This window comes from Giraffa tippelskirchi, chromosome 1, assembly GCF_054371585.1.
Source record: "Giraffa tippelskirchi isolate mGirTip1 chromosome 1, T2T-mGirTip1v1.2.pri, whole genome shotgun sequence".
NCBI lineage: Eukaryota > Metazoa > Chordata > Mammalia > Artiodactyla > Giraffidae > Giraffa > Giraffa tippelskirchi.
This window is the reverse complement of record NC_137275.1, coordinates 161,451,465-161,468,666: the sequence shown is the minus strand read 5'-3', so window position 1 is coordinate 161,468,666 and position 17,202 is coordinate 161,451,465. Positions and strand designations below refer to the sequence as shown.

The window sequence follows — 17,202 nt, the reverse complement described above, 5'->3', positions numbered from 1 at the left end:
TGGACTGTAGCCTGCCAGGCTCCTCTGTCCATGGACTTTCCCAAACAAGAATACTGGAATGGGTTGTCATTTCCTTCTCCAGGGGATCTTGCTGACCCAGAGATCTTCTGCAGTGGCAAGCAGATTGTTGAAGCAGTAGAAGGCACTAAATGCACAAGGATCTCTTAAAACTCTGTTAGCTAGTTAGAACAGGGAAACAGGGTCCAAGAAGGCTGTCAGAGGAAGCTGCTAGGGAAAAAAAAAAAACCTGCAGGAAGGGGAAGTCATGGACCTAAGTGGGAACCCCTGGCAAGTAAGCACACCCCCTTCCATAATTGGTCTTGGGTGTAGCCAGTCAAGCATACACTGGTACAGTCTCCTATTTGCAGAGGGCATAACCAATCAGGCCCCAGGAACCTGCTCAAGGGAGGTAAGAAAGGATATAAAAAAGGGAAACCAAAATAGGTTAGCGCCACTGCTGCAGGGGGTGATCTGCTCTCATGCCTCGAGAGTGTACCGCTTGCTGCATGCCCAATAAATCTTGCCTGCTTGAGCTATAGCTGGTCTTTCATTTCAGTTCTTTGCTACCATGAGACAACAACCAAGGGAGAAGAGCTGACCTGACAACTCTAAGGAGTTGTCATTTTATCCTGAGAGCATAGGAAGCATATGAAGAACTTTTTGCACAGGAGGAAGAACATGATCAGATCTGCATTTTAGAAAGCTCCTTCTTGTTGCCTTTTGGAGAGTGAATTAGTCTGAAGAGGTGGACATGGATATAAGAAGCCCTGTTACACTAAGTCATTATACCAGTGAGGGAAAGGTAAGATGGGAAGATAACACCCAAGACTCTGACTTAATGAACGAGAAGGGCAGTGGCCCAAATCTCTCACATTTGAGCGGTCGGTTTAGGTAAAGGGAATAGGAAGATAATAGTCCCATTTTTGGCATTTTGAGTTTGAGATGTGAGTGGAATATGCAAGTGATCCTGGTCAGTTGGCAGATGCAAAATCAGATTCCACGAGAGACCTGGGCTGCAGATGGAGATGTTGTTCCTTCCTGTAACTGAAGTCCCGAGGCAGGGGGGAATCCACCAGAGATGATGAGAAGAGGGGGTGGCTGGGAGCTTGAAGAACTCCACATGTCACCATCATTGCTATAATTCAGATACAAGATTATGCTGTTCCAGCAATTCTAAAAGATCATAGCCATGGGAGCAAAAGGATATGAGTAGGTTTTTGGAAATGTTATAGAGGTGATTCCAAACTTAACATTTGTGAAGCCCCAGGATGTCTTTCATTGCAGCAAATGCTTGGTTGACCCAAATGCTTTAGAAAGTCATTTTGTTGTGGTTGGCAGGCTACAGTCCATAGGGTCACAAAGAGTCGGACACGACCGAAATGACAGCATGCACACACACACAAAGCCAGTTCAGGTACCACAAAACAGAAGTCCCTGCTAGTAACTGGCAGTCTTCCCTGCTGCCACTGCACAAGGGAATTTTCAGCAATGCATAGTCATTTAGGGCCTGAGATTAAATTCTTGAAGTGTAGACTAGTCTTGAAGGTACAAGCTGTAATCAGATGGATACTTTATAGCAAAGACAAGATATTTATTGACACCCCAATATCTCCATCTAATTCAGTAATTGGCTGTTCCTATTTGTCCTCTGTTTGGCTGAAAATCTGGTTCACTCAGTCTTTTCAACAGCCCTAGAGGAGGGCCTATGCATTTTGGAAAACCAGAAGATATTCTTTCAATGTGGTGATAAAGACACTATACACATAACTTTCTAAGATCCAGGTTACCGAATCCCTCTTCCCTGGGTTCCATTCAGTACCTCATTAGCAACTCTCCTTTTTCTGAAGTATTTTCTCAGTCTGGAGAAATGGCAGTTTCCCATTCTCAAGTCATTCCTAAGTGGCGTGACTCTGGTACATAATGTAACTCTATTATTCCCTGTCCCTACCTGAACTAACTCACTTTCATGTTCTGCCTGGAGGCCCTATACAGCTACCTTTCCTTCTTTCAATATTTATTGAGAAATTATTCCTTAGCAGGTATTGTTATAGGTACCATAAGTATATTAATGAATATCATACTTACAAAAATATTTTGAATTAAATGCTTTTATAACATGCATTTGATAAATTTGGAAACAGATTAGAATGCATAAGTTAAACAAGGTCACACAACAGGAAGTGGTGACAAATATTCATATATGGCCCTAAAGATCACACTCTTAACTACTACACACATAGATTTTCCTTTTCTTTTGGGTCTTCTGTTTTTGTTTCTTGACTTTGTGGCCTCTGATGCTCTTTTCTCAAAAATCTACAACAATAAATGCCTGAGAGCGTGTGGAGAAAAGGGAACCCTCTTGCACTGTTGGTGGGAATGTTAATTGATGCAACCACTATGGAGAACAGTATAGAGGTTCCTTAAAAAACTAAAAATAGAACTACCATATGACCCAGAAATCCCACTATTGGGTATATATCCTGAGAAAGCCATAATTCAAAAAGACACATGTGCCCCAAAGTTCATCACAGTACTATTTACGATAGCCAAAACATGCAAGCAACCTAGATATCCATCAACAGGTGAATGGAGAAAGAAGATATGGTACATATATACAATGGAATATTTATTACTCAGCCATAAAAAGGAATGAAATTGGGACATTTGTAATGATAACTAGCTTTCTTTACTCTCTAACCCTGCCTCCACTTTCAATTATTAACTCACTCCAAGCTCCCAAAACATGTATAAATTTTAAGATCAACATTTTTAAAGCTTTGCCTCTCCATTTGATAGCAACTTGGGCTAAGAGAGTTCTCAGTTTTCTCATCCATAAAATGGGAATGATATATGGTTACAACAGTACCTGACACATGATTATGGCTCAGTAAATCTTAACTATCATTCTTACCATGACTAGAGTTGAAGTCCCAGCTCCAAAACTCTGTAATAAAAAGAAAGGTACCTTCTCTCTGAGCCTCGGTGTTCTCATGTGAAAAAAAAAAAAAAAATGGGGATTACCATGCCTGCCTATAAGAAAATCCAATGGAAGACAGTAAGTAAAATTACCTTGCATGTTACAAGAATCTATGGAAGTATTACCCTTTTTACATTTTCTTTTAAGATAGTACCTTACTTAGGTGCCATCACCAGAAAAACAGCAACAATTGTGTAGAAGCCTAGCTGAGGCTATAGAAAATGTAAGAAATAGAAAATCTGACTTATAATTTTGTCACATAGCTGCCTTTGATAACATATTTGAAGAAGACTCAAAGATTATCTAACTTTTATTTGAGGTTAAATTCTCCAAAGCTGCATACCTGAGCCATGAACACTTAGTTCTCAGTAAAAATATCTTCTCTAAATTATTTATTAATACAAGGCTATTACACTTAAGAATTAATCTAAGAAATGGCCATGTGAAGCATGTTCTGCCTCATTTATAAAGTTCCCATTGAAAACATTTGTCCATTCTTCTGCTCAGCATTTCTAAGGATCTACACAATAAATACCAGCAAAAACTTAATAGGGGGACTCATTTCAGTGCCTTTTCATGTACATTTACAATTCTGCCTATGATACAATGAGCACAATGCATCTTAGTTCATACCCTGGTTTACTAAGGGGATTGCACATGGTCTGGAACTGGCCAGCTGACAAGGATTTAGGTCAAATGGGGACAAGCTGCTCATTTTCCCCTCTTCCTTGACTTGGCACATCACTCTTGTCCTCTGCTTACTCGTGATTTCTGCTTGTGACTAACCTGGCCCAGGTACTGCCTCATGATCTCTTTCTGACCTCACCTCACTAACTGGACAAATTCTTTCTTTCCTGCAGTTCAAATCACTGAGGGAAGATATGTGATTGCCTCAGCCGAGCATTGGCACATCTATTTAGGAAGAGCCTTTCGTGCAGGGACATCTCGTCTGCTGGCAAGCTGGAGACAGGCCACCTGGAATGGGAGGACCATTCTTAGTTCAGCCAGGACAGGACAGAGCTGCTGATCCACAACATGCTGTCCGGGCAACTTCCCTGACCGAGGTTTGCTCTTTTATCTTTCTTTGTACTTTGTTTATTTTTTTCTCAGTGCACAGGAAATTTATGGTGTTGACATCTAAGCCTTCTCTGGGATAAATATTTTTTAAAAAAATAAATTGATATAATACATTGTCTTAGAAACCTTTTAGAGCAGGCACTAAACCAACCTTATAACTTGTTTCTCTTTCTAAAAAATAAAAGGAAAACCTAGTTATCTGAGGGTTTGTTTTTTATGGATTCTAATTAGTTGAGGTTTTATTAATGAAAGACCACCCTGGCGTATTCCCTGAAGGACGGAGTACCTCTGTTGGCCAGTGTTAGTGGTACAAAGTTGGACAATACCTTGTCTGTGCACTTCCTGTTTCCAAAGTCAGATCTTACAGGACCTGAGCGGTTGGGTATGTGTGGTGGTGTGCCAGTCAGCTTGGGCCAGTTCTCAAGAGTTGGTTGTTACACTTTCAAGAATTTTGTGAGTTGCTTGTTAAACACACCCATTGTTCAAATTCAGTTCAATCAACTCATAATTATATAACTTTTATTAAAAGCATAGGTAGTAAATATTCAAAACCCATCATTTTTTTTATTAGTTTACTACATTATCTCTCTTTTTAAAAACATTTTGTGGTACTTATTTTATTTTTAAAATTTACTTATTTATTTTTGGCCGCACTGGGTCTTCATTGCTGCATGCAGGCTTTCTCTAGTTGTGGCAAGCAGGGGCTACTCTCTAGTTGCAGTGAATGGGCATCTCATTGTGGTGGCTTCTCTTATTGTGGAACGTGGACTCAGGTGCTCTGCAGCATGAGGAATCCTCCCAGACTAGGGATTGGACCTATGTCCCCTGCATCAGCAGGTGGATTCTTTAACCACTGGACCACCAGGGAAGTCCCTACTACCTTATCTCTGCTTTTGAGGTTAGTATCACCTCTTGTACCTGTGTGGTTGAAATACTGCAGGTGTTTCAGGTGTTGCAGGTGTTTTCCTGCAACTCTCTTTCAAATCCATGTGCAGAGACATCACACTGGCAAGTTGAAATCCTAGATAGTGGCAGTGTTTACACCATAGAAATGGACACATGCTACAAATCCACCCTTTCCCGCCACCCCACTCTCTTCCTGGAGATCCGTTATTAGAAGTTTGCCACCACATCACCGCATGTCTGTTTTACCAGTTGAAAGCAAAACTTTTAAATATGCTCAAGCTTGCAACAATCTTGAGGTTGGACAAAGAATACTTTTTCAAAAAGTTGGAAACCCATTGCTGTAAATCTGAGTCACTTATCAATCCATTCTATTTGTTCTCCAATAACATAAGTAGTGAAGCCTTTTAGATCACCTCTTTCATGTAACATCTTTTCTCTAACCTAGAAAATGTCAGAATGCTTAATTTTTTTTTTTTTTGGAGGGGCTGGTTTAAGTTCTCTGAAGCTTATACACATAAGCCCATACATTATGCACCTGTACAAAATGCCCAGCTGAGAATAGTGGTACCTTCACCTAATGACGGAGTTTAAGCTTCTTGAAACAATTGCAACTTAACATTTATATGCAGATATTTTACTTTCTTATTCACTACACATATTCTTGAATCCAAATGAAGAAGTATAACTTTTTACTCTACATTTTTGATTCATGGTGACCTCATAAACCGGCAAGCAAATTCACTCTAATTATAAACTTTTGAGACATTACTGCATTAATAGGATGTGGAAGAGGCTTACCAAGGGAACATCTCGTTCCTATATTTTGCCACTTAAGAAACTGCCAAAAGAGTTGAATGTTTCAAATTCTTTTATGAAACAAATGGACAGAGTGACAGCAAAAGAAAAAAATACATATAACCTAATCACTACTAGAAAATATATGTACTTGGGGCTGAGGGAGGGGGAAAGTTAATGAGTCTGGCAAACAGGCAAGGTGGGCCTGCTGTCAGTCAATTTGTATGATGAGCTGAGGAGTTTCCCAGGCAAACCTTGTCCGAACGGAACAGAGAACCAAACACGAGCTCAGTCAGGAATAGAGCCAGAGACAGGTGATCATGAATACATCGGAGCTCTGTCACTTGGATAAGCTCCTGGTGTAGTCCTTCACCCTGTGTCTGAGTCCAGAGACGAGCTGGGATAATATATGTGAAAATGGTAGGGCTGCTCAGGAGAGCCATCCTAAGGTGTTAGAGCACATGCATTACTGCCTTGGGAACCTTCTAGTGTAACAGAAATCTAGAGAGAAGAAAAGCACCAATGCCCCCAACTCACAGCGGGATTCTGAACAGTTGCAGCATCTCACGGGTACTTACTTGGGCATTGGTGCAGGAAGACCCCTGGGGGTAGTAAGCAGCCAAAGCAGCAACAGCTCGGCCCATCCAGGGCCACAGTCCCTTGGTCAGGTGTGTGGGATTGGCAAAGATGTATGGATATCTAGTGGAGGAGGCAGAGATAGGACATATTCCACACACCAAGCACAGGACACAGAAAGTCTTATCAGAAGAACAGAAATAAAGGTGATACACAGTAACTAATTTGACTTATTTCTTTTGAAAAAACTTTTCATTTTATATTGGAGTACAACCAATTAACAGTGTGCTAGTTTCAGGTGCACAGCAGAGGGACTCAACCATACATATACATGTATCCATTCTCCCCCAAGGGCTTTCCTGATGGCTCACTGGGCAAAGAATCCACCTGCAGTGCAGGAGACATAGGGATGCAGATTCGATTCCTGGGTCAGGAAGATTCCCTGGAGGAGGGCACGGCAACCCAGTCCAGTATTCTTGCCTGGAGAATCCCCTAGACAAAGGAGCCTGGCGAGCTACAGTTCAAAGGGTCACAAAGAGTCAGACATGACTGAGAAAGTAGACATGCATGCAGTCTCTCTCAAACTCCCTCCCATCCAGGCTTCCGCATAACATTGAGTAGAGTTCCCTGTGCTATACAGTAGATCCTTGTTATCCGTTTTAAGTATAGCAGTTTGTACATGTCCATCCCAAACTCCCTAATTATCTCTTACCCCCATTCTTCCCCACTGGTAACCATAAATTTGTTCTGTAAGTCTGTTTCTATTTCATAAATTAGCTCATTTGTATCATTTCTTTTTAGATTCTGCATATAAGATATCATATGATATTTCTCCTTCTCTGACTTATACTCAGCATGACTAATCTGACTTATGTCTGAATTCACTGAACGTACTACCTAAGATTCTGAGAAACTTAGCGGGAGGGGAAGAACTTGCAGAGGCCTAGAGTTTTGCATTAGTGAGTGCTGACAAGAGCTTATAAGAGAGTTGCATCTTTTCCTGTCTTTGGAAGGAGATTCGTGATGCAGATTTAACTAACACAAGGCCAAGAGCACATTCTCATCAAGCTGCTAGAAAGTCAATGCCGTAGTATGCCATGGAGGTACATATCAATGTTCATGGGCTGTGCTGGTCATTGAGTTACTTCCTCAAAGAAAAGTCATTTGATAATTTCAGTGGAGTTTCTGAAGAAATCCAACTATGTTCCCCATTCTAGCTGTGGGGGCCACAATAGCACCCACTTTCTGAGTTGAGGTGCCCCTTGAAGATCTCTTTCACTGGAGAATTTGGGTACCACCTGGGGGCTTGAAGTAGGAGCCACCTCAGCTCCTTAAATGATAAACTCTTTTAAGAGACATGTGCATGGTCTGTATTCTCCCTAGGAATTCGTGAGCCTGTTGGGAGAACAAAGGCAATGGAAACTCTAGGCTAGCTCCCAGAGGATGCAATTAGGATGCAGAAATAAACCACTCCTCCCAGCACCTGTCAGAGCAGCACAGACAGCGTCATTGTGCAAATTACAAAAAGCAGCCTCTCTTGAGTAGCTGAGTTGCAAGGAGACACACCTTCTTCAGGCTGGCGGGCCCTCACTGGGGCACAGCTTGCCAGGCAGGCACCAGGCCCCATCCCAGCCTGCCTTTGTTCATTGCACAAAATGCACGATCCTATGATCCAGCCCACCAGGACATGGCATGAGGTGAGAAGGGAGTTCATGGAATACACCTCGTATTGAGAACCAGGAGTGAATCTAGAAGGATGTGCTTTTGGAGATCTGAGCCAGAGGCTTCGCTTGAACTGAAATATAAAGAAGGTGTAGCTGGCGCCATTGCCTAGGGAATTAGCCCTTCCATCTGGCCAGACAGTATATGGATAGCATTGTTCTGCAGCCCCAAACAGCTGCCAGTCATAAAGGACACAGAAGACCCAGAAAAGAACTTTTTAGAACCAGAAAATGTCTTCTCCATGACTGAAAAAAATTATTGCAGGCTTGGAAAAGATCCTGAAATTGATGGAGGTCGTCTCCTCACAAGAGAGGCTAAAAGATCTGCAGGTATCCTGGCTGCCATAAACTGCTCCAGGCACCTAAGCGAGGGGAAAGCTCATGCGTTGCTGGGCTCATCCATGACAGTGACCCTGGCAGTTGAACCAGGAGGAGATGGAGACTTTGACAGAGATGACATAGATGCACCAGGGTGGGGGCAGGAGGAAGCAAATTGAGACAGTTGTGTCCTCCACTGGGGGTCTGCCATGTTTGGCATACAGGAAAATTGAAAAGAACAGGCTTATCAAACATATTTGAGTAACTCCAAAGATAGGGGTGAATCTAGGGGAATAGAGAGCTGGACACCAAGTGTCTGCAGTTAGAGGAGAGGGATAGTTCTGAGAGCAGAGGGCTGACCCCGTTGCATTTGGTCTCCTGGCTAGAACCCCATACACAGGTGATGTGGGAGTTTAAAGATGGCAGCGGAGGGAATGGAAGTTGGTGGCACTGTCAATAGGACTTGGAAGGACCATCACTGAACTGGAAGACAAAGTAACCGTGTCTGTGAGCCCCTAAACAGGGCAGTGTCACAAAAGGCAGCATTCTCTCCTACTTTGTAGAAATCCCTGGCATTTGGCGTATCTTGGGGGTGTTGTGGAGGTACAGCTCACTGGTGCCTTTTGAAGGTTGCAGTGCTATCCCAAGGCAATGAAGAGGCCATACCCCACAGAGGTGACCCCAAACCTGGGGACGCGGTAGGGCGAGCAAAGGGGGCCGTTTCCATAGAAACAACCACGACTGTAGGAGGAAGAGGATCACAGAGCCACATGGTGGTGGGGGGTTATTTGTGAGCATATGTGACCATGGACTTCCAGAGTTGACCACACAGGAAGGCAGGGACTTTGCTGGGACCTGGAATCCAGCATTCACAAGCTATGGCAAGAGCCAGCAAACCCAAGCGAGCATAGACCTTACTTCTGAGAAAACACATTTGTTCTCTGACAGTTGGGAGAACAGGCAAAAGCTATTATATCCATCATCAGAAATGGTTTCCAATATCTAAAAAGCACTCATTATCTTTTTGAGCTCAAACTCTAAAATCTAAAAATATGCAGCCTGCTTGAATAAAAGTGCATCGCTCCCCTCACCAACAGCCCTCAGTCCTCACTGGCCTTGTTTGTCCCTGAACCTGCCAAGCTTGCTCTTACCTGAGGGATTCTGAATTTGCTGTTTCCTCTCTCTGGAATGTTCTCCCTCAAGGCTTTGCAAAGTTGGCTCCTTCTTGTCATTCAGATCTCAGCTTAAATTCCTCTTCTTCAGAGAGGCTTTCCCTGACCATACAGTTTTTCAGCCCATCTCTCCACCCACAGACACTCTTTCACACAATGTAGTTTTTTGTTTTAATGACATTTATCACTAGCTGAAATTACCTTGTTTGATTTTTTTAAGTTACTTATCTATTGCCTGTCTCTTCTCCATTTTTGTTGGAGTATCAAAAAATCCAAAAATTCAAGCTATTTGTCTGTCTTATTCCTAGCTGCATTCTCTACCATATAGTAAGTACTCCTTAAGAATTTGTTGAATCAATTAATTTTAAACATTCATTGGCAATTTCTCTGCATTGGGGTAAATTGCTCACTATATGTCAACATAAAAAAACAGTATCTCTAGACTCTTTATCTTGCTCATTTTCCAGGTAAATGAGAACCAGGAAAACTTCTGCTTTGAACTTAGTATATAATCTTGATTTGTTTGTATGTGTTGACAGATCATTTTCAAATTCATGTCTCTAACATCTTTGTACACTAACGCTTTCCGCATATCAATACTCGAACGTTCATTTTGCTGGAGCATCATGTGTCTCTACTATTCGGAATTTGCCTCTTCTAACCCAGTGCTGCTGAAACAACATATCACTAAAGAGAATTCGTGATCTATCAGCAATGCATAGGATAACCTTTGACTCCATTAGGAACACTAAAACCATCTGTGTATTTTGAGGAAACTCTGATCTTCAAATTTGTACTTGCTTTAAGAAATATTTGTAACTGGAGATTCAGTTTCAGACAGAATTCAAGTTCCTCTCTTATGTTTTAGCAACTTTGCATACCCACTGGCTGGGATCATGTCTCATATTTTCCAAGTCCTTTTAGGTGGCTAGTTTGACACCAAACGACCTTCTAAGACACGCTGCTGAATCATCTTCATTGGAAGGTTTTAAGAATAGAATAGGTAACTGCCTACATTAGATTTGTTGTCACAGCACTTAGAAGCTAGGGAAAGAAGCTAATGCACCCCTGAGATTTGCTCTAGCAAGGTGATTTTTCTACCTTTGGAAAATAATTAGTCCTCCAAAACTGTCAAGTTTTGCTCTTAACAAGTAAAATAATCTTGAGGGGGGAAAGACTGTATGAATCAATATTGGGGGTTGTCCATACATATTTTTTTTCCATTAAGCATATAGTGGAGGGATATTTTGAAAGGATGTTTAAGACCAAAAAAAGACCACTGGCTTTTGGGGATATTTCCTGTTGCGTTTGGCACTTTTAAAATTTTTTCTCTTTTTTCTTTTTTATGTTAATCATCCCCTAGTAACTAGCATGGAGTATTTGTGAAATTCATTTACTCCCATTTTGTTGTATTGTCCAACAGATTGTTTCTAGTACCTTCTGATGTGTGGCAGCTGTGTTTTAACAATTCCAAGTGTACCATATGAAAGTAATCAAAGATATTAACACACTAGTGTCTGCAGCTTTGGAGGTATTTCCTGAATGTGGTACTGCTGGGCTGTACAAAGTTGTATGTGAATTACTTTTTTTTAGCATGTTGAAGTGTTCTCTAAATATATGTAGAATCATCACATGTTCATGTTTGTACCCCTGTCTTTGTGGCGTAGCTATTGACAAAGAACAAGCATACTAAAATCTGTACTGAAGAGTCATTTTTATAGAGCATAGAGTATATAACACGTTAACCTGTGCAAAGTGATCTCTCAGATCCCCAGAGGAGGAAAAAGTTAAAGTTTAGTGTTTCCTCTGATATAGTGTACCCTGCGTAGAGTGGTAATAGCTAAGTACATAGCATCCTAATATAAGCAGTTACTGGGAAATGTTGTGCATACAGTATTTTATTACAGTAAGACTGCATTGTACTTAAAGTAAATATCCCTGGATCTCCTCCAAAGCTGGGAGAGTGGGGGTGGGTTACAGAATCTGCTCATTTAGCAATTGTATATCATAATAAATGAGGGATTTGAAAAAAAGGTTGCTTTGTTTATCATAAAAGGTGAAGAGAGGTAGCCTGAAGAAAGTATACTCTCAAAGTAGTGTTTGTCAAGAAAACAATACAGTTACACAGTCTTGAAAGAAGATACAATGCTATGTGTTGTATTGGCTCCCTGGCTGCCATTTCATGTATCTTACGTAAGCGAGGGATCCAAGGATGAAGCTTAAAAATTAAGGTTCCAAATGTGGCAGCAGCTGTCATAAGTCATATTTTAAGATTTGAGTCTAGCTTTTTACAGATCCAATGTCACAACACTTCTGCAATCTTTATCAAAAAACATAAACTATTTATTATTTGACCGTGTATTGCAGCATTTCAGTGGACACAAATGTTATAGATAGAGGTAAGGATACAGATACAGATTTCGAGAGAATGAGCCACCTTTCATTTTAGTGTACCAAGTTCTCTGTCCTGGCTAGATGAAGTAGCCTTCTGAAGCATGCTTTCAGGGAGGGGTTCTAGTACTCTGGAGCCAAGAGCTGCACTTACTTGACATTCCACTTCTCCCCAGTGACCGCTAGTAACAGAGTCTCACTGTGTCTGGCCCATGCAGGACTTTCACTCTTAATTAAAATAGTGACACCAAAAGCTTTTAATGATTCCCCAAATGCTATTATAAGGCACAGGGTAAATGTTAGAGCAGGGGCCCACCTTGGGGGAATAAGTAAAATTTGGAAAGAACATTTTCCGCACCGCTTCATCCTCTGCGTTCCTTTGGCCTCCCACTGGATTGCACTGGGCACTAGGCCACATCCGACCTTAACTCCTTGCTGGAGGGGTCTCTTTGGAACATCAAACACCAGAAGGGCATATTTTCCCAACCAGAAAAAGAAAACAGTTCAAACTTTCAAGCTCTCTCTCTCCAATTTCTGGATTTCTCCTGAATCTAATTGTCTTCCTTCTTTACCCAGATAAATATGGGAAAACCATGAAAGAAAGTATCCCCCCTGCCAACAGTACCTTGAAAAGCTTTCACATTATCAATCTTAAATGGAGTCTGCATTTAATGAGCGTTTCCCTGGTGGCTCAGATGATAAAGAATGCAGGAAATCCAGGTTCAATCCCTGGGTTTGGAAGATCAGGGAATGGCAACCCACTCCAGTATCCTTGCCTGGAGAATTCCATGGACAGACCACAGGGCAAAGATTCAGACATGACTGAGCAGAGACCACCAGCAGCAGCAAATGATAATACTGATTTCTTCTTTCTTTAAAAAAAAAAAAATCTATCTAAGTAGATATCTGTTTGACCACACCAGGTCTTAGTTGCAGCACATGAGCTCTTTAGTTGTGGCATATCATGAACTCTTGCTTGCGGCATGTGGGATCTAATTCCCTGATCAGGGATTGAACCTGGGGCCCCTGCATTTGGAGCTGGCTTAGAGTCTTAGCCACTGGACCACCAGGGAAGTCCTTCAAGATTTATCTTTCACTTAGACTGAATCCTAGTTCTCAGAGGTGTGCATGAATGTGGTCCACTAGAGACATGGAGATGAATCTCTGGGTAGACAGATAGATGTTGCTTTGAGAAGGAACAGTAAGGCTTACTCTGCAATACAGAACCCTTGCCACTTACCTCTCTCATTTCTGAGCCTTCACTTTGCCTGTTCTTTTCAAACAAATAAAATTAAAAACAGTTCCTGAAAAGCTGCCATTTGGATCCACACACTCTTTTGAGGATGCTTAGAATGTGCAAGGTACAGTGCTATGTGGGAAAGCGGCGCAAAATGAAAAAATCAAGCACCTTTTCCTCCAACAGCTCACTAGCCAGTGGGAGGGCTGAGCGTATAAGAGAAGGGAACTTGAACTGGCAGGAAAGCTCAGCAAAGGCCTTGAGGTGGCCCATATACAAGGCGGAAACTTTGTAGCGTGCTTGGAAACGATAAAATTGCTTGATGTGGCTGAAGATTAATCTACATGGAAGAATAATGGGAGGAGAGATAGAAGAGGGGCTAGGAATGGGAATAAGGCTCACATGACAGCCTTGATCCAGACAGTGGGAGTTTCAATGCCAGGCTAAGGTTTGACATCGCATGCTAAGCAGTAGAGGGCCACTGGAGAATGGAGAAACAGAAACCAATGTGATCAAGTCTCTCACTTTCCTATTAACTGCTGAAGAGGTTTTCAATTTAGAAACTCAGAAATTATTCAGGATAGCTTCAACAGCACCACCAACATCACCCAAATCTTGTGACAAAGCGATGGTTTTAAAACTAACAAAATTACATCAGAAGAATAGATGTATCTATCTCTATCTTTCTAGCTATCTATCTACAGAGAGGTAGAATCCCTTTGCTGTACACCTGAAGTAACACAACATTGTAAATTAACTATACTTAAAATTTTTAAATAGTTAAAAATTTATGACAGAGAAGGCAGAAATTATATTGATAGCCTATATTTTCCACCTCTAGATGCTGTGCGTTATAGTCCTGGTTAATCCTAGAACAATTACAAAGGCTTGTCTTGCTGTGTTTGCTACCCAGCCCACCTGCATCCCACCTCCACCCCCTGAATCTCCATATATTCTCTTCCAACCCAAGCATGACAGAAGGAAGAGTGAGCGTTCCACCCTCACCTAGCTGAATGTTTTAGTGAAAGTATGGGGCAGGGAACTATATAAAATTAATGTTAGATGAAGTGGACGACTTCTTTTGGGTGTGATTCCTGAGGGACAGGTTTAAAGTTTCTTGCTTTTTCTTCTTTCACCAATGCAAGCTCCATCTGATCGTTTACCCTTGAAATTCCTAGGGACCAAAGTCCTTGTGGTGCCAGGGTGGGACTTCAAATCACAAACAGCCCATGTAGAGAAAAACCTTGCGCAAACTGATATTAAAATGTAAATAATCAATAGTGTAGAACAGTGTATCCGTCAGGTTCTCAGCAGGAAATAGATGGCATGCTAAAATTAGTATCATTTCATGATAATTTAATAAAGTGTTTGTTTAGAGAGTTGAGAGGAAGCCACGAGGGTTAGAGCAGCACCCTGGGATAATGTAAGCACAGGTGACACCAGTCCTGGGCCTGAGAAAGGAGGGTTAGGAACACTTCCGGAGGCCCACGGTGAGAGTGTCACACAGAGAGGGCTGTCATGACACAAGCTCGACCTTTAGATAGGGACATCACTGGCCCAAGGTGACTCTGCAGAGAGACAGTCAGGGCTATGTATACCCTGATCTCACTTTGCTCCATCCCTTCTGTCTGTCTCCAGGGCCCCCCAGTGGCTGACCTCAACCAGTGCAAGGGAGTCCATTGATAAAAGTTCTTACAAGTCAGCTTTTCTATGCAGAGTAGGATAGGAAGTGCATGTATGGCAAAAACCACTACAATATTGTAAAGTAATTAGCCTGCAACTAAAATAAATTAATTAATTAAAAAATAAATAAAAAATAAAAACAATGCACTAGATAATAAGCTCTATGTAATGTACATATCCGTTGGCTATGAAGTAAACTCTTCAAGTATAGAAAGCCTTTTATTCTGATACTTCTTTCACTTTTCATATGGTTACCTAATAAGTGGAAAATAAACATTTATTGATTATATGAAAAAAAAAAAGTGCAGAGTACGTTTGGATGGGTGAATGGCACACCCAGCACTAAGAGGGAGGGAAAAAGAAAAAGTTGAAGCAACAAGCTTGGGGTGAGGGTGGGAGACGTTGAAGAAGGAAAGACTGAAACTTACTTTTCCAGAGAACTGACCTTGTTCTTACACGCACATACATACACCCTTTTCAAAATTCAATAAACAGTATTGGGATGTCCTTATTTCTTCTAAACACAAAGGAAGACATTTTCAGTCACCCCTCATTCCACAAGATGGATATCCTTCTTTCTGTGAGAAAAATGAGCTCATTCAAATCTAGACACTAATGAGATTGTAAAGCATGGACACAATTCATTCACTGTGAGGTGCATAGACAATCTTAACTTTATTAGCCGGTTGGGAGTACATGTGAAGAACAGAAGCTAGAACAAAATATTTCTTTCCCCTTCCTGTAAGCCTGCCTTTCAGGGCGTCCGCGTGAGCTCAGATGGAAACCCGCCAGTACCTGGAGTCTCTCCAACATTCCTCTTCTCCCTTTTCCCCCCTGGTCCTTCCCCCAGGCAAGGGTCTACTTCTCTTAAGTCAAACTTTTGCAGATCCTCATTCTTGGCTCGGTCCTGGGGAGGTGTTTAGAAATTTCTGTTCTGTACCTCTTTAATTTTCCCCAGGAGTAGGATAAGATTCTTGTGCTTGAAGTCTCTGCAAGAGAAAACCATCTCTTGCTAATGATGACCATGACCTTGAGGCATTATTGTTCTAAAAGGACCTCTTCCCTCCTCCACACAACTCACTCCTCACCTGTACTCCCATCCCCACCTCTCCCCCAAAAGGATTAAGAGAGGCAAAAGGAACCTGAAATCTTGTTTTGTCACAGTACCTTTAGGGGATTCTTTTTTCTTTTTCATCTTCCTGGCTGTCATTCCCAGGAAGCTCTTCTGCTATACATTCTTTTTTTTAATTTATTTTTAATTGAATGATAACTGCTTTACAATACTGTATTGGTTTCTGCCATAGATCAACATGAATCGACCATATGTATATAAATGTCCCCTCCCTCTTGAACCTCTCTCCCACCTCCCACCCCTTCCTACTCCTTTAGGTTGTTCCAGAACCCTGGTTTGAGTTCCCTGAGTCATATAGCAAATTTCCACTAAGGGGATTCTTTTTTCTGATGGTAATCAGACAATGGATTCCTTGGTTGATTTGACTGCTTTCATAAAATATGTGCCTTTTTCTTGTAGGTTACTAAATTATCTTTTTATTCCTAAGCCTTTTGCTTCCCAGGTTGTGCAGTGGTAAAGAATCTGCCTGCCAGTGCAGGAGTTGCAGGAGACGTGGATTTGATCCCTGAGTCAGGAATATCCCCTGGAGTAGGAAATGGCAACCCACACCAGTATTCTTGCCTGGGAAATTCCATGAACAGAGGATCCTGGCGGGCTACAGTCCATGGGGTCACAAAGAGTCGGATTTGATTGAGCACACACAGAATAGCTGCATATGACTATGCAAAAAGATGTGGTGGCTTGAAACAACAATATGTAAACTACCACAATTCTATGGGTTGTCTCAGCGCTTCCCACTCAAGATGTCTCATACTGTCATTCAAAGACTCCGCTGGACTGGCCATCCAAGATGGCGCTCTCACATGGGTGGACGTTGGTGTTTGGCTGTTGGCGAGACATGAGCTGGGGCCTTTGACTAGAACACCTGTCTGCAGCCTTTCAAGAAATGTGGCTTTCATTTCTCACAGCATGACAGCTAGTTTCTGAGAGGGAATGTCTCAGGGTGAGCTTTCTAAGAGACCCAAGCAGAGGGTTTTTTATATCCTGAGACTCCTTTATATCCTAGTGTCAGAAGTTCCAGCATGGTACTTCCACCTCAAACCTGTCCCATGAATCACTCATATTCGAGGGGAAAGGAATTAGACTCTGCCACCCACTTGATGGGAGGAGCATCATGCATCTACAGAGAGGGAAGGAATTGAGGATGGTCACATTTGGAAACCAGTACACAATTTCATCTCTTCTTTGCATTTTCCTAATGAAATCATTATAAATCA

At 41.8% G+C, this 17,202-nt stretch overlaps 1 long non-coding RNA gene across 1 annotated transcript in view; it reads right to left on the bottom strand.

Annotated features, from left to right (window-relative positions):
• The window catches only part of LOC145511251 (uncharacterized), a 124,282-nt gene that overhangs the window by 104,506 nt on the left and 2,574 nt on the right, over window positions 1-17,202 (bottom strand). Inside the window, exon 2 of the long non-coding RNA XR_014057695.1 lies at window positions 2,912-2,987. This is a non-coding gene — a long non-coding RNA (uncharacterized LOC145511251). The remainder of the gene's footprint in view (window positions 1-2,911; window positions 2,988-17,202) is intronic.